Source organism: Lissotriton helveticus, chromosome 12 (genome assembly GCF_964261635.1).
Source record: "Lissotriton helveticus chromosome 12, aLisHel1.1, whole genome shotgun sequence".
Taxonomy (NCBI): domain Eukaryota; kingdom Metazoa; phylum Chordata; class Amphibia; order Caudata; family Salamandridae; genus Lissotriton; species Lissotriton helveticus.
In genome coordinates this window covers 613,544,199-613,566,405 of record NC_136073.1, presented here as the reverse complement: position 1 = coordinate 613,566,405, position 22,207 = coordinate 613,544,199, and the positions used below count along the sequence as shown (strand labels likewise).

Sequence of the window (22,207 nt, the reverse complement as noted above, 5' to 3'; positions counted from 1 at the left end):
GTGTGACTGGTGTGAGATGTTACCAGGATGATGTGTTAGTTTGTGGCAGTACAAAGGAGGAACATGATGTGAGATTGAGACGCGTGTTGGGGAAAATGTTAAAGGCGGGGTTATCTCTCAGACGTGACACATGCAGATTTGGTGTAACGGAACTGGACTATTTGGGACATCACATTTCAGGTTTGGGTATGAGACCTAAGGAAGATCTGATCAGAACCATTGTAGAGCTGAAGTAAACGTGTTCAAAAGATGAACTTTCGTCATTCTTGGGGATGGCTGAATTTTACAATAAATTCATAAAGAATTTTGCAGATAAGACGGAGAAACTCAGGAGTGTGATGTGTAGGAAAAGTGAGTTTGTTTGGACGGATGAATGTAACAGGGAATTTGTTCAAATTAAGAAAGAACTTAAAAATGCTCCGAATCTTCAAGCCTTTAGACCTGGTGATCCCTCATTTATTGTCACAGATGCCAGCAGTAAAGGTCTGCGAGTGTTACTGTTTCAGGTGAGGAAGGGTAGTGAGGATCTAATAGCTTGTGCTTCCAGATGTTTGACGGGTGCCGAACTTAATTATTCGGTAATTGAGAAGGAGGCGCTTGCCATTTTTTGGGCTGTCAATAAGTTTAGAAAGTTTGTCTGGGGTATCCCTTTTGTAGTAAGATCAGATCACAAACCACTAAGGGAAATTTTGGAGAAAAAAGGTCTTGATTCTGTGTCTTTCAGGATTAGAAGGTGGGTCATTTCTCTACAAGAATTTGACTTTAAATTTGAATATATTCCTGGCAGTAGTAATGTTTCTGCCGATTGTTTGTCACGCTTGGTGAATAATGTTGAAAATATGGTTAAAGATGGCAATGGTGATGAGTGTGCTGATGAGTGTGTGATATTACTCTTGGTGCCATAAAAGAGGATGAGTGGAAGGAGGAATTAGCTAAGGATGGTGAGCTGGTGGAAGTTATGGACTTGTTGTCTAGGAACTTGAATGAAAAGTTGTCTAAACCATGGTCTTTGATAGCTCATGAGTTGGCCGTTGTTGAGGGTGTTCTGGCAAGGGGCACAAGATTAATTCCTCCAGCAGTCTTGAGAAGTAACATTGTAAACATGGCTCATGAAGGACATTTGGGGATTTCGAAAACAAAGTAACGTATCAGGCAGGATTTTTAGTGGCCGGGTCTAGATTTAATGGTTGAGCGAGTGGTTCGCGATTGTGTGCCTTGTCAGTTGAGTGATAAAGTTCTTAATCCGAGACGTCCTCCCATGGTTTGTAGAAAGTTGCCTTTGTGTCCCTGGGATGAAGTTGTAATATGCATAGTGGGTCCCTTGCATGGTGAACAGCAAACTCCTTACTTGTTCGTTTTGATGGATTTGTACTCTCGTTGGGTGGAAGTTAGCGCTGTGCGTGAAGTAACTTCTCGGTGTGTGATTAAGTTTTTGGATTCAATCTTTAAGAGAGAGAGCGTTCCGAAATCCTTGCTTTCAGATAATGGTCCACAATTTTGTTCAGATGAGATGGAGAATTATCTGTCTGCTAGTGGTGTTGTTCACAGAAAGATTTCTTTATATCATCCAGAGTCAAATGGCTCTTTGGAAAAGTTCAACAAAACGCTGAAGAGTGTGTTCAGTTGGCTAGAGTTAATTGCCTTGATTGGAGGGTGGAGCTACAGAATAGAATCTCTGCATATCGCTTTTCACCTCATTCCACCACTGGTAGAACTCTGTTTGAATTGTTTAGAGTGAGGTCTTCTAATACCAGTTTGTGTCAGGTTGGATGAATTTGGATAAAGGTTTCAAAGATAATAAGATTGGGCAGTGGAGAGGGAGAGTTACTACTACAAGAAAAGAGAAAAGTATACTATGATGTGCGGAAATCTGCAAAGGTTTCGAATTTTAAGATAGGGGACTTGGTTAAGATTAGAGTTCCGGTGGGGTGCAAGAAATGGTCAAAGTTTACTGATGCTAAAACTATTATCAAACTTTTCAAAAATGCTGTGAAAACGGATGATGGGCGTATTTGGAATCATAAGTGTGGTGCATCTGCTTACACGGGATCCTGAAGAAGTTCATGCGTCCTCTGGTGGTGGTGCATCCAGTTCTGATGCCAGTAATGCTACTAACCGCAGCAGTCTCAGAGTTGGTAGAGCTCCTGATTATCTGAAAGATTTTGTAAGATAACATGTCATTTGTGACACTTTCTTCTCTTGTAAGTTTAAATGTATTTGTTTATATTTGTTTATATAGGAATGGAGATATGTGATGTATCTGGGTTCCAATTCTGATGTTCCTACATGGAACTTTGCACATGGGGGTTCTAGGTATTGACAGTTGCTACTGTGACCGTGATGGCTGAGGTTGTTAATTAAATACCTCCAACTACTTCTATCATTCTGACTCCCGGTGTCACCTTATTACAGCTGGCCTGCACGGCCAGTCAAAAGTAAGGAATTAAAGTCACAGGCGCCACTACAGTGCTGTGTGCTAGCCATTTTGATGTTCAGTTTTTTAACTCTGCATGTGGGTTATTCTTATTTTCGGCATTTTATGTGGAGTTGGGGTCCATTTAGAAGGCAGGCAGGTCATTATCTGTTGCTCCTTTTGCACTTCCAATAACTAAATTGGTTCCAGTTAAAGGGAATTCAGACTCCATGAGTAGGTAAGGCGTGATGATGTGCAAAAGAATCTAGGCATGTTCAATAAACAAGGTTTGGGTTTGTTAGGTTTTTGGACCTCTGTAGATGCTAGTTGAGACTTACCTTCAATCCTGTTCCTGCACTGCCTCTTATTTGTCAAAATGTTGAATGACATTTAACCACATTCTGTGCTGAAGGTAGAGAGGATGAAGGCACCAAACAGGCTCCAAATGGAGGTAGACACTGATGGACTCACTGCCTCCCACCACAGCTCCTAACCTCTGCTCATCTTTCTGAGGGCAGTGTAGCCTTTCTCACTGACTCTGAGGTTTCACAGTCCTAGCTGATCACAAAGTGAAGTAGGGTCAAATGACTTCACCCCAACTTACATGAAACTAACACATGGTGGAATCAAGGTTGGGCTTTGAGCCCCATATCAGTTTCAGCTATGGAGACTAGTCTCTGAACGTGTTAAGGGTGAGCATCTCCACAGATGGGTAAGCCCAGTCATCGATAATTAGAGAAACATAAGAGCTGTTGCAAATTCTCAAGGCTGTTGCACTTCACTAATACCCTAAGGTGATCAGGGAAGTGGCATGGATGTATGGAGGGAATATTACTGATGAATATAACTTGATGTCCGCACCAAGACCCGTATCGCTAGGCGTACCACAAGGATCCTCCCTATCCCCAACTTTGTTCAACCTAGTTATGGAACCTCTCACAACCTTGCTGCAAGAATCTAATGTACACTTCCACATGTATGCTGATGACACCCAACTTTATCTCAAACTATAATCACCCAAAGACATCACACTCCTGAACTCAACGATCAGAAGCACCCAATCTTGGTTGGCCACTAATCATCTCAAACTCAATGCCCTAAAAACAGAGTTCCTTCTGATCTCACCTCCAGCGAAGATCACTACCGCACAAATGTGGCTTAAAGACCTAACGGCGCTCAATGTCCAACCCACCATCGTGGACTCAGCTAAATCTTTGGGTATAACACTTGACACCAATCTCAGCATGCAGGAACACATCAACAAAGCAACTAAGGGAGCAAACTACCAAATCAACACCCTTAGGAAACTTAAACCTTTCCTTCCAGCCAAAGACTTCCAGACTGCGGTACAATCACTAGTCATACCTCGGATAGAATATGGCAGCACCGCCCTCTGCGGCCTCCCCCTAGCGACTACGGCACCCATAAGAGCCTCTCTAAACGCCGCAGCGAGACTTATCACTGGATCAAAAAAACACTCACACATTTCCCCTGACTTCAAATCATTGAACTGGCTGCCGTTTGAAGCCAGAATACACCTGAAAATAGCCTGTTTGACCCACAAGGCTGTCCACCTGAGCTCACCTAGATACCTCGCTCAGAAGCTGACGATTTCTGGAGGCTCCAGAAACACTAGAGGCACAAACAACCTTTTGCTAAAGCCTAAAAGATTCCGCAAGGAAAAAACCTTTAAACGCTCTTTCTCAGGAATGGCTCCCAGGATTTGGAACTCGCTCCCCCCTGAAACAAGGCTTATCAACTCTACCATACTTTTCAAGAGAGAAGTAAAAGCGATCCTCATGGCTAAATACACTTGAACGACTACTGAGGAATAACTACAAAGACTCGATACTCATCTGTACTAATTGTTCGAACCCTTATATTTTTTATTCTTGACTTTGAAATTGACTTACTTGATTGTTTTATGATATCACTTCAATGTACTGTTAACATGATTGATGTATCTGCGTATACATGCTCCCCTCCTCTGTAAAGCGCTCTGATATCTGCGAAGATCTTGTTCGCGCTATACAAAACTTTCAAAATAAAAAAATAAAAAATAAATAAATAAAGGGAAGAGGAGCGACACATTGGGAAGTGAAGTGGTTCATGCAGGGAGGGGGAGATATTCATGGAGGAAAGGTAGCTGATGCTTTAAGAGAAGAGGAGCCTTCCGCAACGCTTTAGCATAACTTTTCCTATGCTTCAACGAAGCATGCAAAAAGGGTGTTTGAGTGTCTACTGCCTAAAGGCAGCAGAGTTCCAACCTGACTGTTGAGTCCATCTATGGTAAAGCATAGGGAAAAAGTGTATTTACCTCAACAAATGTAGTGCAAAATATCTTTATGTTACATATTTGTTCCAATTAATTGTATGTATTTATTATAAATGTAGAACTAAATAAAAAATGCTACAGCACCATTAGCTTATATTTAGCGGTAAATCTTTAAATTAAATATATTGTCACAAGTCGCTCCCTGCGCTCTCGTGCCCACCATCAGGGGGCTGAATTGTGGGATTGTCCAGTGTTCTAATAAGCTTCCAGACCTCCCTCTGTATGTGTATACTGATTTCCAGCAATTTGGATGCTATCATGAAATTTCGAATCCTTTCCAATCCATGCCGGGTTTTATTGAAGCCAGTTTGCTCAGGCTTGAAACTCCACTACCTATAATCCCCTGTAGGCCAAGATTGGGTGGAAGAATTCAGCACACCTGTGGCTAGCAGCTGATAGCCTGCTAACATCTGATGCATGTGATCACTGTGAGCTCTTTAAAGCCCCAGTTCCATTTAGTTCAGGGTTGTAACTGTGCTCCTATAATGCCGACCCTTGTTTCCTGATCTTTTGCTATTCCTTTTTTCTCAGTTCCTGAGATACAATTATTCCTTGTTGCTGTTCCTGAGCTGTAGCTAATCTTTGTTTCTGAACTAGCACTGTCTTCAGCCCTACCTTGATGGTGAGGACCCGGACTTTGTAACCGCTACCCCAGCAGGTTACCAGGCGCTAAGGGTGGACAGGCCTCTTAAACGAGGCGGAGGAGTGGCCGTTATCTTAAGGGAACACTTCCCGGTTAGATTTTATTCGACCTCCACCCCTTTCTATGAGGCCCTACTCTTTATAATCGAGCTTAACACAAAGCAGACTTTTAAGGGTATTCTCCTATATCGGCCACCTGGCTTCAGGAGCCATTTTATTTCCAACTTAGACAGCCTCCTAGAGCCCACTTTACAAAATGACGAATTCACTATTTTAGGAGATTTTAATTTTTATCTCGAAGAGAGGAATAACAGAGAGACTGAGGCTCTTCTGGAGACCATGGAAGCAGTAGGTCTTAAGCAAAAAGTCCAGACCCCCACCCAAGAAGCTGGTCACACGTTAGACAGCATTTTTACATCAATTAACAGCCTTGTCCCTACTGAAACCCTGGCTTTTAGCTTGGTCTGACCACTCATTTATTAAATTCACCCTTCCAATAATCACCTTGGGACCCTCCGAGGCATCCAAGACCCCCGCTGCAACAAAAAGAAACTGGGAGTTAATGGTTAGACAATCTCTCCCCTCCCTGTTAGAGGCGTCCCGTTCTCAACTTCTAGGGCCGCCCGAGGGCTCAGCCCCGAAATACCTTAAATGGTTAAACGACGCCTTCAATACCGTAGTACCCATTACAAAAATCTCAGGAAACAGGAAAAACCCCTCAGCACCCTGGTTTTCCGAAGATCTTTGGAAAGAAAAACAGATCTGCCGGCAACTAGAAAGACGCTGGCGGGCTAGCTATTGCCCAAACGAGAAAAGAATTTATAAAACAGCCCTATCCCAATACAAAGGCCATCTTATAGCCGGAAAAAAAGATTTCTACACCAAACAAATTGAGGAAGCAAAAAACTCATCCATAGAACTTTTCAAAGTGGTGAACAAACTCGCCACTGTTAAGACTCCAGGGATCAGGAGTGACCGAGAGCTATGCGACAACATCGCATTCGCCTTCAAAACAAAAGTGTTTCAATATCTTCAATAACTTTCAGGATTCTACCCATCCACTCCCAAGAGAGCCTGCCATTAGAGAGCACAACACCAACACTCTGCTTGCTTTCTCACCTATCTTTTCTGACACTGTAGCCAGATATATTCAAGAGTCTAAATCAGAATCCCCCACTGACCCCTGCCCACCAAAAATTCTTTGAAAAATTGCCAACCTGGCAGTCCAGGTCTCACAGAAATTTTTAACTCCATGTTTATTTCAGGATCCTTTCCGTCTATTTGGAAAGACACTTCCATCTTACCTTTACTGAAAAAACCTTCACTGGAGGCTTCAGACCCCAATAACTATCGGCCCATTGCTCGGTTACCCTTACCGGCTAAAATAATCGACAAAATTATGAATTCTCAACGGACCCAATTTATTAATGAGAATTACCTGTTGGACGCCTCTCAGTTTGGCTTTTGCCGCGAACATAGTACCGAGACAGCACTTATCAAAGCCACGGAAGAGATTAGGGCGGTGATGGATCAGGGTGGCGCAGCGGTACTGATACTCCTTGATCTGTCAGCCGCCTTTGATATGGTTGACCATTCTCTCTTGCATGCGTGGCTTGAGAGAATAGGGGTCGGGGGCACAGCACTGGGTTTGCTATCCTCCTTCCTTAAAGATAGGAGGCTCACGGTCACGGTCGATGTCTTCCACTCAGATTCGTACACCCTCCCCTGTGGAGTGCCTCAGGGCTCTTCATTGAGCCCATCACTCTTCAATGTGTACGTTTCAGAGTTGGCACCACTAATTCAGAGCTTTGGTTTCTGTCTCACTTCTTACGCTGACGATACCCAGATTGTCGTAACATCACATAAAAATGAGACACCTCCTACCGCACAATTCCAAAACTGCATGCGCACCATCAATCAATGGATGAATACTCATTGTCTCAAGTTAAACTCGGACAAAACAGAGATTTTGATCTTTGGCAATTTACTACCGAGCTGGGGGACCTTTGGTGGCCAGGGGAGATGAGTGAACCCCCAAAACCGGTGCCAAAAGCTAAGAATCTGGGGGTGTGGTTGGATCATAAACTCTCTCTTATCCAACACACTAATGCTACGGTTTCAGCCAGTCACTTTCTCATTAAAAAGATAAGGAAGATTCTTCCATACCTTCCGGTAGGAACAAGAAAACGGTAGTGACAGCCTTAATACAGTCAAAGCTTGACTACTGTAACGGACTATTGGGAAATGCACAGAAACAATGCTTAAAAAAACTCCAAAGCGTTCAGAACTCAGCGGCACGACTTCTTTCTAACATCCCTAGGACCAACTCAATCAACGCTGAAATTCGAAAGCTGCATTGGCTCCCAGTGGAGCAACGGATTAAATTCAAGGCACTCTCTTTAGCCTACAAAGTCTTGAGCCAAAAATGTCCGGTCTTTCTGCAGAAGCTGTTTACCTGGTACGAACCCTCCAGACACCTCCGTTCCTCAGGCACTAAACTTTTGCGGGTGCCAAAAATCCGCACCGTATAATGGGGCGGTCGCAGCTTCCATTTTTATACCTCCAAGCTCTGGAACTCTCTACCTTTTGAGCTCAGAAGCGCCCCCACTCTCATCGCCTTTAGAAAGGGCCTGAAGACCTGGCTATTCCAGAACTAGCTGTCAGTGTAGATCCCCGCTGTCCATAGCGCCAAGGCACCTCCTGGTATACGTGCGCTTTATAAATTAAAATAACATAACATAACATAACAGAATGAGCTATTTCTTATTCCCCTGATTCCTGAACCAGTACTGTTCAATGCATCCTTGAAACCTCGCCCCTGTATTTCCATTTCCCAGTCACTGCTTTTCTTCCCATTAACTTTCTTCCAGTTCCTAGTTTGCTGAATTCCTGTTCCTACTTCTTGCGTCTAGCTTATTTGTATATTTGTTACCTGCTTTCTGCAAAGCGTGCCCTTTCTTTTCCCTTCTTTCTTGTACCTTGATTCCTTGCTTTCTGAGCTGTAGCTAAATTAGTTGTTCCTTGTCCAGCTCTACCTTCAGTGCTACCTTGTTTCTTGAACCAGTACTATTGAGTGCACCCTTGTAGACTATCTCCTTCTGTATTTATTCTTTCCCAGTCCCCACCTGTTTTCCATTTACCTTTTGTTCCAGTTTCTACCTTGCTGTCTTCATGTGCCTTTAGACAGCTTCCTGTATCTTTGTGGGCTTTGTTTTGTACCTTTTGCCAAGAGTGCCCTTTGTTTTCACTTCTTTCCTGTTAAGCACTCCTCCTTGCTATCTCCTTGTCTATTGTGGCTGTGTATTTAGTTCTTCACCCTTGCTGTTACTGCCTTGCCTGTCCCTTCTGAGTCTTACCCGTCTTGATCCCTTGTGCAGGCTTCCCCACTCAGTCCTTTTCTTCTTTGACTTTCTGTGTGATCCTGGGCAGTGCTATATATCTCCTTCTGCTTACTTTTTCTATCCAGCCACCAGTCCTGGCCCACATCCCTGCGACTGTGTGACAGACAGATCCCCGGACAGTCCTGACATATATTAAATTAAAATTATTTTGCTGAGGGGTAAATTAGAAAAAAGAATTCTCATCTAAAAAATGACGACAGACGCCAGAAGCTACCGCTGTTGCTGCTTGAGCTAGAGTCCTCTCCCGTGAGCCGGGCTTTCCAACGTGGCAGGACTTTGGAGCCTAGGGTGACCAACCGTCCGTAAATTTCACGGACAGTCCGTAATTTCGGCCGTCTGTCCGTTGTCCATGAAGGATTCTTTAACGGACGCCATTTGTCCGTCATTTTAACAGGGCACCTGTCGCACCTCCCTAAAGCCGGCACAGCTTGCACCCACCTCCCTTCTTCACTTCGATGCTGCACCAAAGCTCCTCAGATACTCAGCAGCACTGGAGAGGCACAACGGGATGGCAGCCCTCACACCTCCAGCCCTTGATGACCTGTTAAGAGGTGCTTCGAAGGTGACTGAGAGGGAGGGGCTGCAGGTTCAGGAGCAGCGACATCTATTCACATGCAAACAGCCCTGAATGTGTCATGTCTCTGCTATTTAGAGGGGGGCTCACACATTCCATTTCTACCCAGGGCCCCAAACCTCCTAGACTCGGCCAGATTACACCCCTGATTACACCGAGGCAGCATGTGCTTCTCTTCACCGAGCTTAGTTACTGTCACTAAATTGTAAGCAAACCTCGGTTCTTCAAACATGCAGTCTATAATGTAATACAATAAAGAAATGGCACAATCGCACCCACATTGATTAACAAAGTATGGAGGACAATCAGTTCAATCAGTTCTCTTAGACTATCTCCTGTAAGTACTGTACATCACAGTGGGGGATGGCATTTTGGACAGAGAGCCTGTCTTCTCGTTGTCTTGTGCAGGAGGGGGCGAGGAGTCCAAGATGATACTAGAATACTGCATGCCCACCCCTGTGCCCACCCTGGTGGATCCTGTTCCCTCTCCTGTGATGGCTCCTGCCCTCCCCTCAGTGATGGCTCCTGTGTCCCCCATGTGGTGGCTCCAGTCCATCCCCCGCCTGTGATGGCTCCTGTCCCCCACATGTGGTGGCTCCAGTCCACCCCCTGCCTGTGATGGCTCCTGTCCCCCCTGTGGTGGATCCTGTCTCCGCCCTGGGTGGCTTCTGTCCCAGTCCTGGAACGGCCCCTGCAGCGAAGGTGAAGTTCTTGATGGGCCTCTTCTCAAAAGGGCTCAGCTCAAAATTAATATGAAAAGGTGGGCGAGTAAGTAAGTGAAGGGATGGGTGAATGGATGGATGAATTAGTGAACGGGTGAATGGCTGAATGAAAGATTGAATAAATGGATAACGAGAGAGGATGGATGGATTGATGAGTGAGGGAAAGGATGGAGAGAAAATGTAAATAGCTGGATGTATGGGTGGAAGGGTAGCTGGATGATGGATGAGGGGAAGGATGATGAATGAGGAGAAGGATGGATGGATGGATGGACGGAGGGGAAGGATGGATGGATGAGGGGAAGGATAAATGGATGAGATGGATGGATGGGTGAGGGGAAGGATGGATGATGGATGAAAGGAAGAATGGATGAGGGGAAGGATGGATGATGAGGGGAAGGATGGATGGATGAGGGGATGGATGGATGAGGGGAAGGAAGGATGGATGGATGAGGGGAAGGATGGATGGATGAGGGGATGGATGGATGGATGAGGGGATGGATGGAGGGGAAGGATGGATGGATGGGTGGGTGAAAGGATGGATGGATGATGAGGGGAAGGATGGATGATGAAGGGAAGGATGGATGGATGGATGGATGGATGATGAGGGGAAGGATGGATGGATGATGAGGGGGTGGGTGAAAGGATGGATGATGAGGGGAAGGGTGGATGGATGATGAGGGGAAGGGTGGATGAATGATGAGGGGAAGGGTGGATGGATGGATGGATGATGAGGGGGTGGGTGAAAGGATGGATGGATGGATGATGAGGGAATGGATGGATGATTATGGGGTGGGTGAAAGGATGGATGGATGATGAGGGGAAGGGTGGATGGATGGATGATGAGGGGAAGGGTGGATGGATGGATGGATGATGAGGGGGTGGGTGAAAGGATGGATGGATGGTGAGGGGAAGGATGGATGGATGATGAGGGGAAGGATGGATGGATGATGAGGGAATAGGATGGATGGATGATGAGGGAAAAGGATGGATGGATGATGAGGGGAAGGATGGATGGATGATGAGGGGAAGGACGGATGGATGGATGGATGGATGGATGATGGGTGGGTGAAAGGATGGATGGATGGAGAGTGGGTGGGTGAAAGGATGGATGGATGATGGGTGGGTGAAAGGATGGATGATGAGTGGGTGGGTGAAAGGATGGATCAGTGGATTGGATGGTGGGTGGGTGAAAGGATGGATCAGTGGGTGGGTGGATGTGGGTGGGTGGATGGTTGGGTGGATGATGGGTAGGTAGGTGGATGAGTGAAATGATGGATGGATTGATGGATTGATAAGTGCAAGGGTGAATGAATGGACGTATGAGTGAAAGGGTGGATGTAAGGATGGATGAGTGAGTGAAAGGGAGGGTAGATGGACAAAAGGATGAATAGATGTGTGAAGGAGTGAAATGATAGATGGATGAGTGATAGGGTCAATGGATGGATTCATGAGTGGATGAGTAGATGGATGGATGAGTGGATGGATGGATGGAAGGAAGGATGGCTAAGTGAAAGGGTCGATGGAGAGAGAAAGGGAGGATGGATGGATGACTAAAAGAGTGGATGGGTGGAAGGATTAGTAAGTGAAAGGATGGCTGGATTGGTGAAAGGGTAAATGGCTGCATGGATGAGTGAATGGATGGATGGGATGAAGAGTGGATGGATAAGTGTACAGACGGATAGGGTAAAAGGGTGGATGGATGGATGGATGGATAATGGAGGATGAGTGAAAGGATGGATGAGGGGATGGATGAAGGGATGGATGAGTGAAATGATAGATGGAAGGATACATGATGGATAGGTTTGCAAATGGTTGAATTTGTTTGGAAATGGCTGGGCTTACTTATATACTATTGCGCGACCTCTGATGTGTCTGTAAAACGTACCTATTGTCCTGAAGTTTTGTCCTGAATTTTGACCTCCTGTCCTGAATTTGTGTCCTGAATTTTGACACTTTGTCCTGAATTTTTACACTCACCGTCCTGATTTTGCACCAATGCCAGTTGGTCACCCTATTGGAGCCGCGAATCACTCTTCATCGTGGTAACACCCGCCGGGCATTTCTGAGCGCGGCAGAAAGCCGCAAGTTACCTCACAGTGCCACAGTGCACATTGCAAAGTGCCTTTTAGAGCGGCAGGAGCCACGAGTCGCCTTTCCAACGCGGCAGGACTTAGGAGCCGCGAATCACTCTTCATCGCGGGAACACCCGCCGGGCATTTCTGAGCGCGGCAGAAAGCCGCAAGTTACCTCACAGTGCCACAATGCAATGTGCCTTTTAGAGCGGCAGGAGCCACGAGTCGCCTTTCAGTGCGGCAGGAGCCGCAAGTTGCCGCCTAGTGCGGCGGGAGCTGAAAATTGCTTTCATGTGCGGCAGGAGCCGCAAGTCACCTCCTAGTGCGGCGGGGGCCGCAATTTAGTTTATATAAGAAAGCTGCGATTTGTCCCCAACGCGGCAGGATCGCAGGGCGTTATTGAGTGCCTCACAGTGCGGTGGGAGCCGAGTGTTGCCTTCTGCTAGCTGCAGGTTTCTTGTGCGGCACAGACCGTGTGAGCCGTGTGGGCTCCTCATCGCGGAAGGGGGCAGCAAAAAGATTGCCGTGTGTGGCAGAAAAGCCATGAGTTCCCTCCTTCCTGTCAGTTGCTGCAATTCATTTTGAGAGCAGCAGAGCAAGTACCCTGTGAAGACACGGTGAGGAGCTGCGCTGCATTCATGGAGAGTCTGTGAGTACAGGAGACGGTGGTCTATGTAAACAAAGGCGTGGCGGTGGATGAAGCCTATCACTGGCATTAGTAAATAATTAAAAATTTGCAAACATTCGTGACAAGAATTTTCAATTCTATTAAGGACTAGGAGGCGAGGATTATGCTTTCTCATTTCTTTAATGAAATGCTCAGCAGCCAATAAAAAAACAGAACTACAAATCCCATGAATACCTGGGAACAACCATAGAGTATACACTATATAAGCTCCAAACACTAGTCCTTCTTCCTCTTTCTTTGGGTAATCAGGTCCACATCAAAAAACAATCCCAGGTACAGTAACAATAAAAGTTCCAAACAAGCTGCCGAAATCCAAAGGATCCTGTAGCAGAAGATGGAGGCATCCTGGGTCCGTGAACAAGGAGGAAGAGGAAACTCTCGAGGCAGAATAACCATATCACTTCTGGTCAGAACCTGCAAAAGACATATAGCCGTAATATCCGAATAATGGAGAAACTAATCAAAGTAGATCAGGGGGGGGAAAGAAACAAGGAAATAACAACTGCAACAGTATGCAATATTGTACAATACATGATAATGCAACATAGTAACAATAGGGTGGGATAATCCTCGCCTCCTAGTCCTTAATAGAATTGAAAATTCTTGTCACGAATGTTTGCAAATTTTTAATTCTATGTCAGGACAGGAGGCTCCGATTATGCTTGTTTAAAGCTCGTCCACCACAACAGAAGCAATACTAACAATTGGTTTATAGTAAAATTGTTTAAAAACAGAATCCGAAGACCAGTCTGCAGCCTTCATAATGTCAAATAGAGTAACACCCATGGAATAAGCCTTGGAGGCCATTGCTCCCCTAGCAGAATGTGCCCCAAACACAGAAACATCGATGCCCGCTTCAGACATGAGCCAGCGCACCCAGCGAGACAGAGTAGCCGGTGCAACAGGACGGAAAGGCTTTTGTAAGGCGATCAACAACTGACCCTGCATGTCAGAGCGTAAAGAAGCAGTACTCACCTCGTAATCCTTCAAACACTGGACAACACAAAGATTGGAGTGATCCGGAAAAGAAGGATACGTTATGGAAGAGGTGTTGGTTTTAGTTCTCCTAGAGAGTGTGAAAGTAACACCTTCAGGGGTGAAACAGCGACCCGCAAGGTCTAGAGCACGAATATCCGAAACACGTTTGCAAGAAACAAGACACAGTAACATGGTCAGTTTTGCAGACAACTGTTTGCGGGACAACAAAAGATTAGTAGGCCAGGCCTCCAAAAATTTCAGAACAATCGAAACATCCCACAAAGAGACATATTTCGGTGTGGGAGGTTTCGCGAGGCGAATACCTTTCAAGAGTTTGGAAAGCAAATGGTGTTCACCAACAGGTTTACCATCGACGTGGATATGGCCCGCCGAAATGGCAGAACGAAAACTACTAACGGTTCTGTAAGCCAAGCCAGAAGTGGCCAGAGAGGTCAGAAAATTAATGACTAAACTGATATCCGCTGAAACGGGATCAACCTCCCGTTGAACGCACCAATCACTCCAGCGTTTCCAGGCTCCTCGATACCGCTTGTGGGTATTGGGAGACCATGCGTTACTAATGAAGGTGGCAGCGTCGCTAGAAATGCCTGGGACTGACCAACGTTCCCCGAGATTCGCCATGCCAGCAACTGGAGAGTGCCGGCGAGAATGAGGGGATGCGGATCTCCGAGGGGATCCAGCAATAGATTCCTCTTCGGGGGAAGAAGGAGAGGAGGAGCACAGCACATTTCCAAGAGAACCGGGAACCACGCTTGAGCCTTCCATAAGGGAGCAATCAGAATCAGCTCCGCTCGAAATCGTTTGGTGTAAGCAAGGACTCTGGGAAGCATCATGAACGGGGGAAATGCATAACATAGAGTCGACGGCCATTGCTGGAGAAAAGCATCCGTGGCCAGTGCTAAGGGGTCCGGTCTCCAGCTGTAAAACCGGGGAAGCTGTGCATTGAGGCGAGAGGCGAAAAGATCTAGGTGACACTGGCCCCAAAGTCGAAGAATGGCACGGAAGACTCGAGGGTGAAGTCTCCAGTCGCTGAAGTCCCGAAGATGTCGGGAGTGCCAATCCGCAACCTGATTGTCGCGGCCCGGGAGATATTCTGCAATAACCGTGATCTTCCGGTGGAGGCAAAAATGCCAAAAATCCTTGGCAATCTCCGCTAATATCTTGGACCGTGTCCCGCCCAGTTTGTTGATATAGCGGACTGCCGAAACATTGTCCATCCTGAGAAGAATGCAACAATTCGCCTGTAGAGGGGAGAAACACCGAATCGCAAAGGAACCCGCTAGGAGTTCCAGGCAATTGATATGGAGAGACAACTCCTGAGGAGACCAACGACCTCCTGTCGAAACTGACCCGCAACGGGCTCCCCAACCCCATCGACTGGCATCCGATTCGATTACCAGTTCCGAAAAGAAGGCCCTGCGCCTCCGGACCTGCCTCAGAGGTGGCCAACTCCGCTAACTTTGGATCCAGTTTCAGGAGAATGGATCGACGACGTTCTGCTGAAATGGCACAATTAACGTTCCCAAACATGCAGACGGCCCTCTGTGCCCATTCGATGAGTTCGTCAGGGTTAACTGTCGCCGAGGCTTCCTTGGCCTTGAAACCTAGGTCCAGGATCTTGGATAGGGGACCCAACATGTCCATTAGCTTGTCTTGACAAGACCGCCAGGAGCGGTCCAAGCCTTTCTTGGGGTCTTTAGAATATTTTTTAAGGTAGGTGACCATCATAGGGTCCACCTCCGGGGTCTCAGCAATATGGTCTGCCAGGTCAGGTCTCGGGCACTCAGAGCGAAGTCGAGCCCGGACAGGCGCCTCAAAGGGTTGGCGAACATGCGCCTCCAGATAAGCCGCCACCGCTGGAGCGGGCAACCATGACGTGGAATGTGGATGGACAATGTCCTCAGGATCGAAAGTGAGAGTTACCAGGAGACTTTGCGGATTTTTGAGAAGGAGGCAACCAGCCCTGATGAATTGCATATTCATTAAGATGGCGTTTAAGGGGATTAATAGCCCTTACCAGTGCCTTGTTAACTGAAAGTTGAACACCCTTATCCAACTCCTCCACTAAGTCATATTCAAGAGAAGTATCTTCCTCCTCATCATAGTAACAGTCTTCATCTGCGTCATAATACTCAGCCATTGCAACAATATGCAAAAGTCAATGCCCACAAGACTGTAGTAAATATGGAGTATCTGAAATACCAGTAAAGGGGGAGTGTGAACCCCAAGCAGGCTTAAACTGAGGTAAAACTCAATGAAAACAATTTTGAATGTGGAGGGAGATAAGCCTGCCGACAAAAAACACTCTAGGCAGAGCCTATGCAGAAGAATAATACAACCGAAGCACTTTCCTGTGCTCCGGCGTCAAGTGGGGTCAAAAGTTCAGGGCTGTGGGCTTGAACGCAGACAAACGGCGGTCCTTCACTCAACCGGCAGGAGGACCTGAGAAGAAAAGCCTCGAGCCGGAAATAAAGCAGCGCGCATGCGCGACGCTGCAAAGCCACAGAACAACACCGGCTCGAGAGCGCTCGCGCTCCCAATGCGAACCGCGGACCCCTGCTCCCGCTCCACTGAAAGCGACCGGCACAAGCGGCCAGGCACTGGGAGGCAAGCAACGCGCTCCCAACAAACACGCCGCAAACGGACGAGAAAAGATTACCGGCACACCGAAGGGCGGACCGGAACACAGTATACACAAGCCGCGCGCAGGTATCACAAAGCAGCGCAAGATAAGGCAAGTGCATAAACAACAACAATAATAAGTCACAACAACAATATAAGCAGTATAAGGTAAATAGACTTAACTGGCTGCGGAGCAGCAAAGAAAGAGGAAGAAGGACTAGTGTTTGGAGCTTATATAGTGTATACTCTATGGTTGTTCCCAGGTATTCATGGGATTTGTAGTTCTGTTTTTTTATTGGCTGCTGAGCATTTCATTAAAGAAATGAGAAAGCATAATCGGAGCCTCCTGTCCTGACATAGAATCTCAGTTACATTGCCATCTGTATTGCAAGTGATATTCACCATATACTTAAAAAAAAATAGAGAAGACAGGCACGGATCACTGCTGGAGGTTCCTGCTTGAGTACAGTTTTGAGTACTGCTTACAGAGATTTTGTCACTTAAATCCAAGAATGAAAGGCCGGAGGAGCTATCGAGCAAAACAGCAAGGGGGTAAAAATCGATACAAAAGTCAGGGGTCATTTTAACATCCAGCAAGGGGAAAAGTAACGGCAAGAAGTGCAACAAAGGTGCAGTAAGGGAATTAAAAATGCGCTCAGGAAAAAATAAAGCCGCCCAGGACCAGGTCCAGGACCAGTGGGAAGGCCTCTCACAAGGGAATCAGAGATACCCAAAGAGGCTAAGGAAAGATTCCCCCAGACAGAAACAACAGGATTTAAAAATACCCCGGAATGACATAAATGAAAAGAACGTAAATGAAAAGAACGAAAATGAAAAGGAATCTCCCAGTAAGGCTTCTGCAAATGGTCAAACAACTCAATCCACAATGGGAGAAACATTTGATCGCCGTGGAGTCAGCAACCAAAATTCCTCCCTTTTGTGTGTGTGTAGAAATGTAGGCATTAAGATGAAGTTTTCCATTTTGCACTTCCTCAAAGTGTACTAACGTCATTAAGGAATATATTCAACTATGGCATGTGGCCCATAGTGAAGCAGTCAGAAATATGCAGCTAAGGGGGCGTTTTTGAAAGATGAGACGAAAACAGCAGTTTTGAGACATTCAAAAGTCAAATATGTGATTGTGGGAATTTGTAAGCACACGATTGAGTCAGCATGCTTTCTAGCAACTTCACCCAATATTTAATTTGGTTGTCTTTGCAAATTAAGGAGTAGGCCTCTGTAATTAAAGACACCATAAAGAACTGTGAATGTGCAATGAGCCAGTTTTCTCTAATGCATAGGACTTTAACTTATCAGTAAGAGATCAGCGATATTGGCACAGCAAGAATTACCCATACACGAGGCATGGAGCATATATGTGGTTTGAGGCCGGAAAGAATGCGAGTATGTTGAATGTGGATAAGATTGTTAGGATTGCGATGTGTAAACCCGGAGCGTGTAGTGTGCCAATTGATTGAGAAAAAGATCAGTGGAGGCACATCTTTACGCCTGGGTGGAGGTATAGAGCATGTATGAGAATCTGTACTCTTTTAGAGAGTTGGTGGTGTGTAAGAATCAGAGCCAGAACGAGGACTAAGGAATTAGAGTGGCACATCAGGGAAACAAAATTGACACACAGGAATCAGAGAAAGAGAGTATCAAAGTGAGAAGATGGCCACACAACTTGTCAAAATACAACACATTGAGGAAATAAACAGCTAGAGGCAATGGAACTTAAACATGCACGGAATATTCCATCGTGTGAGGACCAACCAGCACAAATACCGTTTGTTTTGGTCTGACCACCTATCCTATCAATAACCTATACACATTTACTGGGCGTTATTATTCAGAGTAACTAATCAGAGTGGTAGGGAACACCTTCCGGTCAAGGCATTCATTACTATACAAGTAGAATGTAATATTCTTAAAGTTGGTGTTAAAGGTTAAGAAAAAACATTTGCAATATAATTCTACCACTAAAGGTGTCCTACGAGCACTTTAGTTTACTGAATAAGTATGACAGCAAATGTGTTATGGGCAGTTATACGTAAATGACAACTATGTATCCTACCTCTCGTCTCTCACAAAATGTATAAGGGACTAATATGCCTCTTTTGATCCAACATTTGGTGTTATAACTCGCAGAGTCGGTCTGTTAAATAATTGATTATTATGAAGTTAAGAAAGTTTTCAAAGATACTAGAGGATGTAAAACGTATTGAATGTAAAACAGGGAAACCTCAGTAAAAAATCTTGGATGAAAAAGTGTATTTTAAAAAAGTTGCCAGGAAATGGTGAGATGTAGAAAGCAGAAGGTGATAGTCATAGGCAAAAGATAATTATAATTTGTACGAGCTTGAAGAATGGCCAAAAACCTGGAAGAGGACAAATGTAAAATGGGAGCACAAGCATTCCATATGCATTAATGATAATTTCCTTAATGGACTGTGTAGACAAGGGCTTTGCGAAGGTGGCATTACGGTGCCTGATTTCCTAGGTTATCAAAAATATGATAATTCCATGGAATCAGATTGTTTTAAGGGAACAAAAAGTGGGAAACGGCCACTACAACGAGGCCGTTTCAACGAAAACTTATGCATTACAACGCATGCGTGGTTACAACGACAGCCTTTACCACGCATACTTTTACTACGAGGTACGTAGTAAAGGTATGTGTGGTAAAGGGTACATATAAAAAAAGGGGGTGGGGGGCTTCCCCCCCCCCCAAAAAAACACTCACCTTTAGATGTGATGTGATCGGCATCGCAGAGGAAGGAAACAGCCGTTTTTTTTTTACTTATGACGTCACCACGCTAAAATACGTGGAAAAAGATAGGCGTGTAAATAGCATTCCGTTGTAACGCATGCGTGGTAAAGGCATGCGTTACAACGGAGTTCGTTAAAAAAACATACAACCGAATAGGAACACAATTAAAGGGGCAGAACTGCCTATAAACTTTGCTGTGGGCTTGCTATCCTCATCTTCAGTTTGGCACCCTTCAACCTGCAGTTGGTCCAAAATAGACCGGGAACCTCATTTAAGGTGATAACTTCGTAATAAAGGATAATTTATTAGTAAGCCTGCAGCGCGAGACCACTGCTTACTAAATTAATGTATTGATGTTAATCTTATTAACATTTAAAAAATGAGGATTTTGATTTTTGCCCGTGAAAAATGTTACGAAATTATGTTTATAAGATTGAAATACATTGGTATCGTTCATTTCCTTTATGAAGCTCGCATTCTAGGCTCCTAGAACATTTAGCAACAGCATTGTGATTGGGCTACTAGGATGGCATAAAGAGTTTATGCTATTTTCTTTATATGGAATTAGCAACTCTGCCTCTAGTGAGAGCGGATGGTGGGGAGGTGATACCGATATGTTAGGGTGAATTATCTACAAGCAAATGAAGTTGGCAGATGTCAAGCATCGTGCACAAAAGGAAATCGCAAGTTTCAGATCAATAGATGTTAGTATCAGGCCTCATGAGGGTCGGTGTATTGTGTAATGTGAAACAGCCTGGATTATATTTCTGAGAAGAAACCATGAAGCCTGATGCAGAACTTAAAGGTGATGCTAAGGTATAGTAATTACCTTGGCACCAGTCATTGTCATCATAGATCCTAAAATGTGCTATGGCCTAATTTTTTTTTGTCAACTCTGTTTATTGGCATGTGTTTTTTAAACAAAGAGAACAATTCAACATTGCAGTAGGGGCAGCATTATAGACAGTTTAGTTCTTCAGCCATGCCAGGCCTGAATTACCCTATCGCCGTGACATAATCATAATGCATTATGACTTTACACACAGGTAATATGCACTACCGCCTTGGGCGCCAGAGAGTGTCCACAGTATAGAGGGGTCAATGCGCCCTAGCCTTGTAGAAAGTGACAAATCATATATATATATAACAACTTACAAAAAAAACGTTTGTAACAGAACAGAAACGATAAACTGCGGCATCGTTACATAGGTGTATTACTGATCGTCCACATGCCCAACCCCCGAGCCCCGCCCCCCATGTGCTATGGCCTAATCACATGCAGACTGGTTAATGACCTAACTAGGTACAAGGTTGGGCTGGGATAAAAGTTCAAAACGAGGACAGAATATGTACTTGTTTTCTCTGAGTGGAACATATACAACCTGTCTGTGATTCCTTCAAGCACAGAAGCTAATAGTGATGCCTATATTTCTGAATTATCCAATTAAAAAAAAAAAAAACATTTTTATTGACTTTTCCAGTGCGAAATCATACAACAAGCATGTCAGTATCGAGCAACACACCCACCCCCCTTACCCCGCCCTCCCCTCCCCACCTCCAGGACCAGGCATAGTGTCTTCTTTCCGATAATTCAGGCAAGTCCTTCTCCCAAGTCCACACTGATACCAGCCCCAGTTTACAAACCCATTTCTGTTCAATGGAGAAAAGAGACCCAAGCCCCCTTACCAAATCAAAGCCCTCCATCCAGTCCATGATGACGGCGCCATTTGCCCCACACCCTACCAAACTTCTTTGGGCACCCCCTCACCTTATACGTGACTCTTTCGGCCCTGAATTATCCAATTTTAATCAGAAATACTGTCTGAATATTTTTTCAGCAGGATCTTACTATGGACCCAAGGTAGGAGGTGAAATGAAGGCGGATGGGCCTCCTCTCTAGGATCTCTGAAGACCAGAGGAAAGCTAATGAATGTTGGACCAACTGCTGCCTCTGATTCCAGCTGCCGGTCTGCAGATTCACAACTGACAGGGAAATACAGGTCTCCACTTACAGCATGAGAGCTGATGTCAGCATGCTCTAGTAACAAGCACAGAGAGTGTGGCTTGGGTGGTTAAGGGAGAGGAAGACTTGCCACAGTGGAAGGGGTTGGCGAGGGATGGTGGCAGGACAGGGGTTTTTAATACTGTGATGTTGAAGGAGATGGTTAGTGGCGGTGGTAGAATTTTAGGAATTTTGTTTAATAGGTAAATGGGGTATACTGTCAAACTTGGTATGATGACAGAATTTGCTTAATGTATTTTAGTGGGAGATAAGCGTGATGGCAAGTATATGGGGGGTGTTTGGAACAGCACAAAGGAGTATCTAAAGTGCAGGGAATGAGGGCGGTGGGGCCTCTACTACTGAACAGCTGAAATGATCACAGGGAGAGAGTTGGGACATACACAATATAAAACTATAGGGGTGTAGCTGTCAATAACGTGGAGTTATCTATGATGCTTCATGTAACCTCATAGACAACTCAAGCTTTGCCTTGTTGTGTATTTGATATGGCTTGGAAGCGCTCTGTGGAAATTAACACTATTATTGACAACTACGCATCTAAATTCTGTTTATTTAATTCAGACATTTCGTTAAGCACCTTGCCATGATAAAATAAGTTCTAGAGAAAAGGAAAGGTGTAGTTCCCCCTAAAACTTTTTAGATAGGATATTATATGAGAGACATGAATGCCACTAGAATACTAGTAAGGTTAATACAAGAAGATGGAAGTTCTACCGCAGTGAGTATCATTACACACAATGAGTACCACGTGAATTGAAAGGGTATCTGTTACAAAAGATGTAACGGCTAAACCTCCTCAAGAATGTTGGGAAGACTGAAGGTGAGAAAAAAAATTGCATCAATATGCTAATGTCTAAATCACAGTGAGTCCTTAGTGTACAGACAGTGCACTTTCTTTGCTTCCCTGCACTACTAATTCTGGATACAGATAGCATCATCACCACAT

General features: G+C 45.1%; 1 protein-coding gene across 1 annotated transcript in view; it reads right to left on the bottom strand.

Moving 5' to 3' along the window:
* The window catches only part of LOC144798389 (E3 ubiquitin-protein ligase TRIM39-like), a 231,881-nt gene that overhangs the window by 14,912 nt on the left and 194,762 nt on the right, over positions 1–22,207 (bottom strand). The gene's annotated exons all lie outside the window — the stretch shown is intronic.